This window comes from Panthera tigris, chromosome B4, assembly GCF_018350195.1.
Source record: "Panthera tigris isolate Pti1 chromosome B4, P.tigris_Pti1_mat1.1, whole genome shotgun sequence".
Classification (NCBI taxonomy): domain Eukaryota; kingdom Metazoa; phylum Chordata; class Mammalia; order Carnivora; family Felidae; genus Panthera; species Panthera tigris.
The window spans coordinates 57,184,196-57,199,723 of record NC_056666.1 but is presented as its reverse complement, the minus strand read 5'-3'; the positions used below and the strand labels follow the sequence as shown (position 1 = coordinate 57,199,723).

The following is a 15,528-nucleotide window of genomic DNA, read 5'->3' as shown; positions in this document are numbered from 1 at the left end:
TTAAATATATAAATCATTGCTTGAGTGAACCACTCTTTTGAAAGAGATCTATGTTAAAGATTTCAGGTGTTGTTTTGAGGTGGTGGGGAGTTTCTGGTGGATGAGAATTGAAGGAGGTCAGAATCCATTGAGATCAAGCAATTCAACAAATGTTATTTGAGGACTTCCAAGTAAGGGGTTGTAAACTCTAATGCCTCAGAAGACAAGGATGGTAACATAAATCTTGAATTAAACTCTATGTAAGGCAATAGGGATGGTGTGAGGCCTGAGGCATTTGGGACCTGGTGTGAGGATTCTTGCCTTAGCTGTTCTGCCCAAAGCATGCCCACAGTTTGCAAACCCTTAAGTCTCTTTGCATGGTGTGTGTTCCATCTTGTGGGAGATACTCAAGTGAACACTGACGTACAACCGTGATAAAAATGACTATTCTAGTGGTGGCTACCATTTACAAAGTGGCTACTAGGTCTCAGGGACCATACCGCTCTTTTTCAATCCTTACACTTATCCTATGAGATCGTCCTGTTCAACTCTGTTTCAAAGATGGGAAGGTGGAGCCCCAGAGAAGATCAGTTACTTGTGCATAGTTACTCCTTTAATAATTGTTGGAGGCCAGATTAAAATTGAAGTCATCCAACTTAGCAACTTCCCAAACCTGTGGTCTTAACCATTATTCAGGTATATCTCAGGCTATCTTCTGTGAGATGTTAATGATATCTGTTTTTTTTTTTTTTAATAGTTGATGATTCTGTGATCAAATAATGAAAACAAAATTTGGGTTCCAGAAACTTAAATCCTACACAGTACTTACCATGGGACTTTTTCCAGATCTGTTAATTTTACTGTGTTGTGAATCCCCCAAAGTAGTATATATATTTCGCAGTATTTCCCAAGCTCATGTGAATTATACACATTGTCTCAAGTCCTGGTGTCCTAAGGAACCAAATTTGAGAAACTCTTATCCGTTAATACCTAGCTCTCTCACTGAGATGAGGGTTGTCATTAAAGACCAAAGTATTTTGGGTGCACACAAGATAGATGTTAATCAGAGAATGCATCAAAGGGAAGGTAACATTTGTCATTGGGTCTTAAAAGTGGATAATGGTTTCACAAATTATATTTACATGGATGATATTGGGCATTAGAGAGCATTCCAGGAGAAATGATTTTAGTCAGGCAATATTGCAGACATACACACAGAGACTGGAATGTGCCAAGGTGAATTTGAGAAATGTTGAAGAAAAATAGGAGACAAGCATCATTTGATTTTTATTATGAATTAACTGTTCATTGTATTTTAGAAGATTGGTTTTATTTTTTCGAATATTAGAAAAGTGCACTTGAACATTTCAAGTCAGATGACACATGAGTCATCATCTCTCATACTATTAAAATTACTCATCGAGCAAATATTTACTGACTGCTTATTATATTCCAATTCTGTTTTGGGTGCTGAGGCTACACTGTAAATAAGGTATACAAGCTTCCTGTTCTCAGACAACTCGCAGACAAAAGCAACACGAGACCGTGTCAACTAGTGATAAGTACTATGCAGAGAGATAAAACGTGGTGAAGAGTGCCTTAATGGCTATTTTAGAATAGCAAGAAGGAACCAGACATTTGAAGATCATGGGGATAACATATTAGGCAGAGAGAACAGCTGGTGTAATATCCCTAAGGGAGAAACCAATTGAGGTTATTGAGGAATAGAGAAAAAGCTAATGTGGTTGGAGCATGGGCAAAGAGGAAAATGGTAAGAAGAGTTTATAGGGATTGACAAGAACCAGACCACAGAGTAAGGAGTTAGAAATTTTTTGAAGTGTGATGGTAAACTATAAGAGATGTGTAAGAAGTGTGTGTGTAAGAAGATGTGACCGTGTGTGTGTGTGTGTGTGTGTGTGTGTGTGTGTGTGTGTTTTGCACACATGGGCACATAATCTCTGGCTGCTTTGTGGAGAATAAATTTCAAGGAGAAAGCGTAGAAGCAGGGGCACCAGTTAGGAAACCACTGCAATGGTCTAGGTAGGAAGGAATAGTTTAGACTAGGGTTGGTAGTTAAGATGGAGAGAAGTTGACAAACAAACATATAAGGTTTTTAAATTATTTACTTATTTTTAATTTTTGTTTTTTAACAGTGTTTAAATTTATTTATTTTGAGAGCATGAAAGAGAGAGAGAGAAAGAGAGATCATGAGTGGGGAGGAGGGGAGAGGGAGAGAAAGAATCCCAAGCAGACTCCCTCCTGTTAGAGCAGAGCCCAATGTGGGGCTCAGTCTCAGGAACTGTGGGATCATGACCTGAGCCAAAGCCAAGAGTCAGATGCTTAACTGACTAAGCCACCCAGGTGCCCCTTAATTTTTGGTTTTTTAATGTTTATTTTTGAGAGACAGAAAGCCTAACCAAGCATGCTCTAGCAGGGGAGGGGCAGAGAGAGAGAGGGGGACAGAGGATCCCAAGCAGGCTCCATGCTCTCTCCCAGCAGAGAGCGCGATGTGGGGCTGGGACTCACGAACCGTGAGATTATGATCTGAGCCGAAGTCAAGTCGGATGCTTAACTGAGCCACCCAGGTGCCCTAAATTATTATTTAAAAAATGTTTTAAGGGTACCTGTGTGGCTCAGTCAGTTAAGCATCTGACTTTGGCTCAGATCTTGATCTCACGGTTCGTGAGTTTGAGCCCCCACATCAGGCTTCATGCTGGCAGCTCAGAGCCTGGAGCCTGCTTCAGATACTGTGTTTCCCTCTCTGTCCCTCCCTTGCTCACGCTCTGTCTCTGTCTCTCAAAAATAAATAAACGTTAAAAAAAAATTAAAAAAAAATTAAAAATGTTTTAAATTGAAGTATAGTTGGCAGTATTTCATTAGTTCCAGGCATATGACTTAGTGATTCAACAAGTTCATATGTTGTGCAATGCTCACCACAAGAATAGCTATCATGTTACTATACAAAAAATATGGAACGCTTCAAAAATTTGTGTGTTCTCTTTGCACAGGGGCCATGCTAATCTTCTCTGTATTGTTCCAGTTTTAGTGTATGTGCTGCCAAAGTGAGTACAACATACAGGTTTTTGAGGCTGTGCTAATGAAATGGATGTAGGAGATAAATGGACAGAGATTAGGTATAGATTGGTATTTGTTGATGAGACTGAGGGAGGTTTAGATGGAAAAACAAATTTTGTATTGGGCGACTTGAATTGGAAATGTGTATCAGACGTTCCAGTGGAGGGGTCAAATAAACAATTGGATAGGTGAATCTTTTTTTTTTTTTAATTTTTATTTATTTTTGAGAGGGAGAGGGAGAGGAGGAGAGGCAAAGAGAGAGAGGGAGACACAGAATATGAAGCAGGTTCCAGGCTCTGAGCTGTCAGCACAGAGCCCAGCGCGGGTCTTGAACTCAACAAACCATGAGATCGTGACTTGAGCCGAAGTCAGACGCTTAACCAACTGAGCTACCCAGGTGCCCCCAATAGGTGAATCTTGAATTCAAGAGTGAGGTCTGTGCTGAAGAAGTATGAATATGTTACTCCATATTATTCTATTAACAGAGTTGAGAAGGTCTAACTACTATCTACCTTATAATACATTTTAAAAGGTAAAATTAATAAATTCCTTAATAAAAAATTAAAAGTGAATAGAATATACAAATTACTGTAACCTTGATGTGAGGCACTACCAGTTTTATCAACAGTTAAATGCTGGTAGAGAAGCAGGAAGACATTAAATTTTTGTATTGAATACCTAGAAAGTCCCGTGGAGTTCAAATATCCATCTCATCTTCTACAACTGCTGGACAAACATCTTTCCAGCAGAAGCTTGAATGCTCAATATTGGAAGGGCATGTGTTTGCCTCTCAGGGCAGGCAATGCTAGGTTTAAAATGTTCTTCCTTTTCTTGAATAGATATTTTCCCACTCACAGTCTTCCCTCCATTTTTACCAAGTACTGCAGTTTCAGACTTAGGAGAAGGTCCAATACTCACTCTTTGTAAAAAAAAAAACCCTCATGTATTTTGAGATAGCTGTTTTGCTTTCCTTGTTTCCTAGGTTAAGTATTCCCAGTATTTTTAGTTGTTTCTCACGTGTCATGAGTTTAAGTCCTCTGTCCATTCTGCTTACTCTCGTTTCTGGAGCATTTTTCTGCATTCTTCTCCAAGCATGGCACCTAGCAGTACTGTGTTCCCCATAGCACTATGGCTGTGTTTCAACAAGACTGAGTGAAGGAGGCCTTTGGCTTCCATTTTTTAGATGCCATACTTTTGTTGATGGGAACCAATCCAAGGTCCCTATGATTTTTTTTAAATAAAATAACCTTTAATTTTATAATAGTTTTAAATTGTAAAGTTGAAAGACAGTATGGAGTTTCCATATATTCTCCATCCAGTTTCTCCTGCTGTTTACATTTTATATTACTGTGCTATGTTTGGCACAACTAAGTAACCAACATTGGCACATTGCTATTAACTGTCTACTTTATTTGGGTTTCCTTAGCTTGTAGGGAAATGTCCTTTTTCTGTTCCAGTATCTCATCCAGGATACATTCTACATTTAGCTGTCATGTCTCAGTACTTTCTTCTGAAGTGTAAGAGTTTCTCAGATTTTCTTTGTTTTCTATGACCTTGGCAATCAGGTATTTTATAGAATGTCTCTCAATTTGTGTTTGTCTAATTTTTTTTATGATTGTACTGAGGTTATGGGTTTTAGGGAGATCACAAAAATGTACTATTTTTTACTATATCAAGGGCACTTACTGTCAACTTGACTTATCACTGACACTAACGTTGATCACCTGGCTATGATTTCTCTATTGTGAGGTTACTTTATTCTCTTTCTATACTGTACTCTTTGGAAGAGCAGTCCATATTCAAGATGTGAATAGTTAAACTCCATCTCCTTGAGGCAGAGTATTTACATAAATTGTTTGGAATTCTATATGGGAAATTTGTCAGTTTCTCCCATTTATCCATTCAATCATTTATTTAAAAATAGTGTGGACTCATGGATATTTGATACTTTGGATTATAATTCCGTACTATATTATTCATTTTGTGGCTCAAATTGTTCCAGCTTTGGCCATTGGAAGCTTTTGCAGGTTGGCCTCCATGTCCATTTGACATACCCCCACCATTTTGTTTTACCCTATTCTTTTAAAATCTGTGCTTCTCTCACTCATGAATCTCCTATCTTATATTGTGCTGTCTTTGGGGGGGGGCAGTTGTGGGTATAAAAACAAGCCTTATGATTGGTCTCGTTAAATTTCACTTTCTTAGAGCTTCCTGTTATCATCATCTCTTGCCTACTAGAGCAATAGCTTCTTCTTCTTTTTTTAAATGTTTATTTACTTTTGAAGGAGAGAGAGAGGGCATAAAGGAGGAGGGAGAGGGAGACACAGAATCTGAAGCAGGCTCCAGGCTCTGAGCTGTCAGCACAGAGCCCAATGCGGGGCTCAAAGTCCGGAACCATGAAATCATGACCCAAGCCAAAGTTGGAGGCTTAACTGAGCCACCCAGGAGCCCCATAGAGCAATAGCTTCTTATATGGTTTCTGAACTTCCATTCTGACCACCTCCCCCTGTATTATTTGGTTCTTGGAATATCAGCCAGAGTGATCTTTCCAAACAAATCCATTATGTCTCTTCCATGTATCAATGCATAAAGCTTTGACTACTGCTTATGTCTCTGATTTCAACTCTTAACCTTGATATCTTTCACTCGGTATGTTTCAGCCAAATGAGTATCCTCTCCAAGCTTATCCAAATGAGGCCTTTTAGCATTGGTCCTCTCTGACTGGAATATTCTTCTCTCATACCTTCAAATGGCTGATATTTTAACTTGCTATTGAGCCCTTAGCTCAAATGCCACCTTTTCAGGAAGGCTTTCTCTTGAATTCAGTCTAAGGTAGCTTCAGTTTCTCTTTATCATAGTGCCATGTTTTTGTTTTCTTCATAGCAGTCATCATGACAGGATATTTTCATAATAGATTTTTTTTAGCCATTTATTATCTTTCTGCTTCTCCCACCATTAGAATGCAACAGGGTCTTGTATATCTTGTTCACAGCTATATCTTCAGTGCATAAAGCAGTTCCTGGCATCTGTGAGAAGATCAATATATATTTGTTAAATGTCAGTTGCCAGTGTCTTCTGAGTAACACTTAATCTTTGAGGTCTCCATAATCTGGAAAGTCCTGTGCTGTGATACCTTTTTTACTTCATGTTATTGCCTGTTGTAGGATTGTATTGTACAGTTCTGATTAAGATTGTATAATAATTCTTTAGATAACATGTTGTGCCTGTCCTAGTGAATTTTCGTCTTAGAAAATAAAGCCAGCCCTGTTTGCATCAACACTTGCTTCTAGCCTATAAATCCAGGCCCTCCCTATGTGCCCCCATTCCTTTGTAGATCACCAAGACAAGATGAGAAAGAGAAAACGTGGAGCCACCAAAAATTTTCCTTCCAACTATCAATTATGGTAGCTGTTCTCTCTGGATATAGTTGTCCAGAATTTTATAACCTTAGCTATTTATATTATTTTTCAGCTGATATCTCTGCCTTGACCTCAACAAAATCATCATGAGGTATCTCAACTGATGCCCAGTATGGTATATCTGATATGTTCTTTATGTTACCACTTTAACCCATTCTGACTCCTTATGATCCTTATTTCCTGGTCTTAATGTTCAAGTTATTTCTTTAATAATGAGTCTCTCTTTGGATCTACATGAAACTCAGCAGTCTGTTACTATGAAATATATTTTTCTTTTTGCCACATTTTTTTTTATTCTCCTTGGACTCCTACACAATTACAGAATTAATAAAATATTTATCAAGCTTCTCAAGAAAACATGTTTTACTGTGTTAAGGGATATGCAGTTAATTAGATATATTTGATACCAGATTTGACCACCAGATAGCTTCCATGAGATACAGAGGGACTTCACAGTCCCTATAAAATCACTTACTAATTGACAATTCCTCATTTAAGTCAATGACTCATTATCATTTTGACTTAAACACAAGCATTTTGTAACAGTATGAGTACTTGTGACTTGCTTCCAGTTATAATGGGAATTGCATTAGAAACTAACACTAGCCCATGGAAGTGCCTAGTAGAACCAGTCACTACGTTTTAATCTCATTCGTTCAGAGAGTGGGAAACGTTATCATCTAGTGCCTATTTTTTTGTGGTGTTGCCTTTGTCTGCTTCCTTTGGAAACATACTCTCAGCCTCTGGTATTTGCATCTATGAGGTTTATTGTTGTGTGCTCTTGGGAACAATACCTATGAGGGCTGAGGGAAGCAGGATGGGCAGATGGAGAGTTTGAATTGAGATGCAGTTGCAGCAGAGGACACAGCCAATCCTATGGGGAGCTCTAGAGCTGGGCTGGCCATTCGGAGTTATCCTGAGTTGAGGTAGGGGGCTGTCCTTTGTACCTCTTTATTTAGCAGTCATTAGACATTTGCTGCCCCTGGGGAGGAGTTTAGCCTCCGGCGAGGCAGCTCCCTTCAACGGAGCCAGTGCCCAGAGAGGGGATCAGCTGTGAGCTGTTAGCATTCAGTGCTGCCAGCAGCTGGGACAGTGAGTGCTTCAAACTGAAGGGAAGATCTTTAGTTGTTGGGTGAATAGTACACAAGAGCATCTTCTACAGGTAAATTCGTATAAATTTCATGTCCCATTGCTAACTTTCTATTTCTGTGCCATTTGCATTCACCCTCGAGATATTGCATTCCCATTCTTGCCCAAGCTCCTGTATCTACCTTGAATATGTCCTTCAATTTCCTCATGTATAGAGTGGGAATCATAATACACACACATGCAAACACACATACACACAAATACAGTGGCCTGGCTTATAGTTGAATGCTTAATAGGAATGTTTCTTCTCTTCAGACTTTGAAATGCATCTTTAACTTGGCTAAGTCCCTAATGATTAGGTTTTACAGACCCCTATTCCTCTGTTTGAAAGGGAATAGTTCCTTGTCTTTTATCCTAGAGATACTTCAAGAAGGTTGTAGCATTGAAATATGAAATGTGTTTAGAGAACCTTGAAATATCAGCAACCTCCTATCCCGAACTAGCTCAGTTCCTCATACCTCCCCGATATCCACTTCCTTGTTAAACACTAGTTTAAAGACTGTAGGTTTCTGGAAGCTTCTCAAATTTCTGAATATGGAATAATAAGTGAAGGATTTATTGACCAAGTCGTGTATTTATAGTTGACAAGAAAGCAGTACATTTTGCAGCTATTGTAGGTAGCACTGTACTAGAATGGGTGTTGAAAAAGCCTGCTTTACCGTGTTATTTCAAAACAGTTTTTCCTCTAAGGAAAACTCCAGTCTCAGCCTGTTATATTGATAATGCACAATAGCATCTGATTTGAGTCAATACTGATTATTGTGCAGCCTGGCCTGCTAGGAGATTTTATCCTTCCTCCAGCTATCCAGTCTCAGTGCTTCTTTATCAAACATCTCTAAAACTATGACAACTCATTCTTGTTCTAGCATCTTACATGTGCTGAACAAAACGAACAGATACTTGAGTGACATCAACATCAACAATGTATGTCCCTTCTTTCTTTCTAGCGACCTGTTTTATATAAAGAAGAAGTAAATTGTCTCTCTAAGATATGACAGAATCAAGTTGGTTTGGTATGCTAAGGCAGATCACACTTACTGGCTGGTACTATGGATTCAATCAGTGATCTTTAGCAGGGTGTCATGAAAATCACTTAATTCATGTAGTATCTTAGGTACTCATGGAAAGAAAGTGATATTATGGTAACCATTATACAATATTTTCACTTCTCTCTTTACTTCCTGGCCCCATCTTGTCCTTTTAGGTTTTGAGGCCCATAAAAGATGTTTTAAAAAACATAGCACAAAATGGAAAAAAAAAATGAAAATTTGGGGGTGCTTGGGTGACTCAGCTATTTAAGCATCTGACTGTTGACTTCAGCTCATGTCATGATCTTGAAGTTTGTGGGATTGAGCTCCATGTTGGGCCCTGTACTGATGGTGCTGAGCCTGCTTGGGATTCTCTCTCTCTCCCTCTTTCTCTGCCCCTCCCCTGCTTGCACTTTCTCTCTCTCTCAAACATTTTTTTAAAAGGCTTCAAAACTTGTATATTGTAATGTCTTATGGAAATAAATGGTTAGCATATGATATCTCAGATCATGTCACTTTGTAGAATACTTCTATAACTTCTCCTCTCCCTCAGAATAAAAGCTAATGTCCTTATAATACCTATGATCTCCTGACCCTTCCCATTCCCTAGTTACCTCTTTAACTCATTATGAACCATTCCACTCCTTGTTTCCTCTCCAACATCCACCCTAGTTTTCTTCATATTCATCTAACTTACTGGGATGGCTCCCACCTCAGGACCTTTGAATATGCTCTTTGCTCACACACTTCTCGGTTAAGTGAACGGTTACTCTCTTACCTCCTTCAAGCCTGATCAATTGTGACCTCATTAACTTCTCCTCTTATGACTTTTAAACCCTAAAACAGCAGACCTCCCCCTACTGCCCCAACCCCTCACAATACATCTGTTTTCTTTGCTTTATTTTCTCCTTGTATGGACCATGTTCTCATACACATATGCTTCATTATTGTGTTGATTGTATTCTCTGCTCACTAGAATGTAATGTTCATGGGTGCAGGGAGTTTTGTGTGTTCTGTCCACTCACAAATCCGTAGTGCCTAAAATCATTCCAGAAACTAAATGAGTACAAATAAAAGGACATAATCTACATTGAAATGGACCTAACAAGACAGTAAATATAGGCTGAACTGTGATTGATGTAGGATTGCATTTTACCAGTATTCAAAATGTGTCTCTTTGACAGATCTCAGGAGCTCAAATTGTTTTTTAGAAGTACCTTTGTATCTGTAAAGCATTTACCTTCCTCTGTTAGCTACTTTTACTTCTTGTTTTGCCTGTTGCAGCATATAGTTCAATTTTTCACACCTTGTTTAGACTTATGTGTTTACTGTAACTCTACTGTTTTAAGTTTCCTACCTCCTTAAATCCACAAAGCACTTCAAGAAAGGATTTCCATGTATTATATTTTTGTTCAGAAGGCCTTATCTCAGGCAGACATATTTGCCCATTTTCTTTTTTATTAAAAAAAAAAAAGTTTTATAATCATTATACATGCAGAAGGGTGTTTCAACAGACTGGGTTAGTATCTCTCCATGAAACCACACACAATAAAACAGTTTCCTAAAAAAAAGTTAACAATGCATAAAATGCTGATACAGTGCTTCAGAACACTTAATTATTTCTTTTTCCCCCCATTGTTTATCATTGTTTTGTCAACTTTCCATATCACTACCCACAATGCTTTGGGTTCGGTTTTCTTTGAACATTCCTTTCCTCTGAACTTGCCATGAACTTGTGCCTGTAGCATGCCGCCACAGAATGCCACAGCCACTTTGTAAAGGGGAAAAATCAACCCTTTTGTCATAAAAGATGCTAAAAACCAAGCTCATAATATAAAATAGTAAACACACTTGTCCAACAGCTGTTTTAGGTTGAAGTATGGTTCTTGGTTTAAAAGAAGGTTAGTGTAATAGTTTGCACATACTCCAGGAGAATCAGGAATCTAGTGTTTGTAGGGAGGAGGAAGAGAGAAAAGAATTATGTTTCATAAGATTAGGTGGACTGTAGGAGGAGAAAGATTGCATGAGTACCAAATATGATACAAGAGAGGATGGAGCCCCTTATCACACATGCAGTGTAGGATGATGTAGAGGATTATTTGTTTTATACAGAAGGACAGAGGAGGAATTTTTTTTTCTTTTCATTTCTGATTATTTTTCTGCTTCCAGGGTTATATTAGGAAATTATTGTTCCTTTCATCAGTGTGTCAGGAGAGAGGCTCTGGATTGGGAAATAAATCCCAGGTTCTCATCCTAGCCCTACCAGTGGAAAAAAGTAAATGGGAATTTCCTACGGTAAGAATTCTTTCCCAACTTGCAACCTCAGATGATTATCTGGTAAAAGGTGGATCCATGAACTTTGTGGGATGTGGCCCAAATCATAGCAAAGTCATGTTTTTCAAAACCAGGATATGCAGTAATTTCACCTATATAACAGGTCATTATATTTGACTTACTGAGTTGTATGAGAGCTGTGGCAGGGCTCCAAAAGGACCAAGAATAATGTGGGTCAAACCGTCTCTTCAGGATTTGCTAGGAGACTGAGAAATCTCATTTGTGTGCTTATTTTGCAGCTTGCCTCTCTCTCACCTGGAGAGGGTATGTGAGGGGCAGAGGAAGGAAGAGTATAATAGGATTGATGAAGAGTCTGGTAGTGAGAATTCCAGTTTAGAGAATTAAGGCTGCATAGGTATTGCTCTCGTTCTTCCCTCTTCTTCACTCCTGCTCCCACAAAACTCATGTGGACAGGATGTGGGGGAACCACTCAGGGAGCTTGGTGTATGGGCTGGCCTATGGGAGCATAGGTTCTGGTGCCCATCATAAGCATGCAAAAGTCAGAAGGCAAGAGCCCATGGCAAAGAGACAGGGTTGCAGTAGGAATAAGCCCCATTTCCACAACTAGTAGGAAAAAGTTGTGGTCTCCTGGAGGTTGGTGATATGTGAATCTTCTAGAAGGGAGCCAATTATGGCGTCTTCAGCCACTGCCTCTCTCCCCACTCCCACCCCTACTCTGAAGAATTTCCTGTCCAGAGGAAGACACCCTTAGCAGAAAGACTAGAGCTTGGTGGTCTGATGTGGGAGCTGAGGGGGTTCCTTCAGTCAGCATTTATGGCATTGCCAGTGCCCAAGAACCACAGCAAGGTGATTCTCTAGGGATTCATAAAACACACACTACAAGGAAGAGCCAGTATTGAGACACTGGCCAGTAGCAGAATATGGCTGTCCAAGCCAAGAAAGACTTTTTTTTTTTTTTTAGTCCTTTACCTCTTGCCTTTCTCTTCTTCTCCATTTAGTCAGCAGTCTAAATTTGACTCAGATTTTTACTGACTGAAATTTCAAATTGTCCCCATCTAGGATGTTTCCTTATTTAACAGATATTTATTGAACAACAGGCAGTATGTGCAGGGCATCATGCTAGCACATATATTTCCTGATTTCGAGGGCTATGTCTAGCAATGAGTTTTCCCTTATTCTTGTTCTTAATGCAATTTTAATCTTCTCAAAAAGATTGACAATTGCGTAGACAGACAATTTCCACGTCTGTAAATCCAGTTTAGAATATGAATATTCCATTCCCACTTGAGTGAATAAGGTGAGAAGGAGATGGAGCTAGGAGTGGCACAGGAATAAACATGCTTAGGACAGTCTTGTTAGACAGATGGAGGGGAACCAGCACAGCAAACCAGATCACTGTATATTATTCATTGTGATCTTCTCATTTAGTTGCTGAGTTGTTTAATTTTAGCTCTTGATGGTGCACCATAAAGGAACTGCTTTTGCTCATTTGTTTTAGTAAATATTTATTGGTCAGATACTATGTGCAAGTCATTATGGTAGATGCATGTCTTTCCTGCCCTCAAGAAATGTCGAATCTAGTGGAATAGAGGGATTCCCTTGGTACAGATTCCTGCAATATTCAGAAACATAAGATCAGTGAGGTGTGAATGGGATTAGGAATCTCTTCTTGAAAATGATGAAGACCCAATTTGAAATAAGTTAGGCAAAGAGGATATTTATGGGCTCATATCACGAGGAAGTTCAGGAAATGACACGTTAGGCACAACTAATATCATCAGGACAGAGTATACATCCCTCTTCCCATTACTCTGCTCCTCTCCATATTAGCTTTGTGCACAGGCAGCTTTCTTCTTACAGAAGCAGCTCTAGGCTATGACACTCTTTTAACTAGTATTTCCAGAGAAAGAGTGTATAGTGTTGTTGTTGTTGTTTGGTAGGCCCAGGAGGTTTCTTATGACTGGCCTACTTAGGATTCTGTGCCTTTTTTGAATCATTCCAGGTGGCCAGGGAGATGGCATGCTTCCATTGAGCTGTCCTCAGTTAAATGCCTCCATGTTTTGGAGTGGAGGTGGCTGGTTCCAGTCAAATTGCTTGGAATGTATTCTCTGAAAGGAAAGGTGTCCTTTTACCAGGAGAGAATGGAAGGGAACATATGCAGGCAATACCACATCTCCATTAGTTGGTGGAGGGGCAGTGCCGAGAAGAGAGGGGTCTTTCTGGTGAGTGCAGAAAATGTCCATGAAGTAGTGCTAGTAATAGCTCAGCTTTTGAGATTTCAACAAAGGGTCTGTTGGGACACAGAGGATGGTTTCCCTCTCAGGCAGAGGAGTCAAACCATGACACTTACAAGGCTCAAACAAATTCATACAATGCCTTGTGACTCTCTTTCTATACATAGCCCTAACACCTTGAAGGCAATCTATTCTCTGTAATTGTTTTCCTCGATTTCTCCCTTACCTTTCCTTCCCCACCATGATCACTATTCCACTCATACCAAGTCATTTCTTCTGCTCTGGTAAAGGACACTGATGACCTTCTCATATGCAGATTGTGTGGTCTCTTTGCAGTGCTACCTGACTTCCTATCTCATAGTTTGACACTGTGATTCACGTCTTTCATCTGGGAAATTTCCCCTCTCTCAACTTCTGAGACACAGTTCTTTCCCTGTTCTGTTCTGTCCATGTGTATCTCTGAATAATCCCATATTGTCAGTGACATTGGACATGGTAGACCATGTCCTTGTTCACATTTAAAGGGCAAGAAGCTAGCATTTCAGGTTTAGGTTGAGTTTTATATAGAAAACAAAGATTTATAATGAGAGAAGTAAACTTTTGGGGAAGCATATAGAGAGAACAAGGCATACAGCTTGGTCTGCATAATTTACAAAGAAGGTCTAACGTGGGCAGAACTACTGAGAAGTCACCGAGATTCAGGAAGATGATGAGGGGCGCTGCTACATTTTCAAGTGTAGGGCTGCAAAATGAACTTGGGTTCTTACTTCTGTGATTTCCCCACCCTCCCCCTCAGTTTCCCTGCATAATCAGCCTTACATTTAAAACATCAGAGAATTCAATATTGATTACTACATCACAACCTTTAAATGGACATCTATCCTTAGCACTCTGTCATGACCAAAGCAAGATGAACAGTTCATCCTTAGCCAAGGGGCTGCTTTTATCGAGTTAACTCCCATGATCCCCTTCAAAAAGAATATTACTTGTTGATTGCTTCAAAAAGCATGTTTCGAATGTCCGTTTAACAGTACTTTTCTTCAGTCCACTTGAAAACAATTTTAGTAATTTTTCCTACTCATTTTTGTAGAAACATCCCACTTTGCTGTGGCCAACTTCTAGGAGTAGATAATAAGCCATACGTGAGTGTGTACTACAAACCAAATCGGGTGTCTTTTGGTGCTAAAAGATAAGTCTGGAACATTTCACCCATGGAAAAATCATTAGAAACTAATACATGTTGAATTTTAAAAGGTATTATAGATTTGCCCTGGATTTTAAAAATATTTAGTGTTAATATGTCATATCATCTGTTTTGCTTAATACAAAGCCTTAAGCACTATTTTAACCATCTGAAAATAATCACCTTGATTTTCAAGCTTTTAATTTTATAGTAGATCATAAATCCTATCAGGGCATTAACTTCTGATATTTATTACCTGAGATTGTCTTTATATAGATTTTTTTAAATTTCACTTTAATTTTTGAAGTATGAATATAGTTCTTATTTTAAGAAAATTAAAGATGAAATTTTTATTACAAAATAGTCATTGCAGATTGAGAAAACACCGGTGAGCAAAAAAGAAGCAAATAAAATTTGATTCACAAATAACAACTGCTGAATGCATCTAGACATTCCAGGCTTTTTTGTGGAAATATAGGTTTTTTTTGTTTTGTTTTTTTTTAATAATTGGATCAGTTGTATGTGTATATTTTTTCCCCTTTAATGAACCATTATGGGGGCACCTGGGTGGCTCAGTTGGTTAAGTGTCCGACTTCAGCTGGGGTGGTGATCTCGCGGTTCATGGGTTTGAGCCCCACCTCGGCTCTGTGCTGACAGCTCAGAGCCTGGAGCTTGCTTCGGATTCTGTGTCTCCCTCTCTCTCTGCCCCTACCCTGCTCATGCTGTATATGAGCTCCACCCCCCCCCCAAAATAAATAATAAACATTAAAAAAATAAAAAAAAATACGACATTATGTACGTCCTTAATCTTGTATGCAACTTGTTAGAGTGGAACTTTTTTTCCATGACCTAATTACTACTATGAACAGCATTCTGTCATCAGGGTTATTTTAAAAAATACAAATTCTCATGTCCTATTGCTTTTTTAAACAATATTTATTTTTGAGAGAGAGACAGAGACAGAGAGAGAGAGAGAGAGAGAGAGAGAGAGAGAGAGAGAACATGAGTGGGAGAGGGGCAGAGAGCCAGGGAGACACAGAATTCGAAGCAGGCTCCAGGCTCTGAGCTGTCAGCACAGAGCCCAAGGCAGGGCTAGAACCCATGAACCAGCGAGATTATGACAAGCCAGAGTTGGATGCTCAAACAACTGAACCACCCAGACACCC

At 39.2% G+C, this 15,528-nt stretch overlaps 1 protein-coding gene, 1 long non-coding RNA gene and 1 other non-coding gene across 10 annotated transcripts in view; 1 reads left to right on the top strand and 2 right to left on the bottom strand.

The window, feature by feature from the left end:
• Window positions 1-15,528, top strand: part of SOX5 (SRY-box transcription factor 5) — a 930,253-nt gene that overhangs the window by 30,876 nt on the left and 883,849 nt on the right. The gene's annotated exons all lie outside the window — the stretch shown is intronic.
• On the bottom strand, window positions 2,943-3,049 carry LOC122240613. The gene has a single exon (XR_006220392.1). It is a non-coding gene; the product is annotated as a U6 spliceosomal RNA (small nuclear RNA).
• LOC122240315 lies at window positions 5,968-9,385 on the bottom strand. Its single transcript, XR_006219821.1, has 2 exons — window positions 9,265-9,385; window positions 5,968-6,080 (listed from the first exon to the last, which is right to left on the bottom strand). It is a non-coding gene; the product is annotated as an uncharacterized LOC122240315 (long non-coding RNA).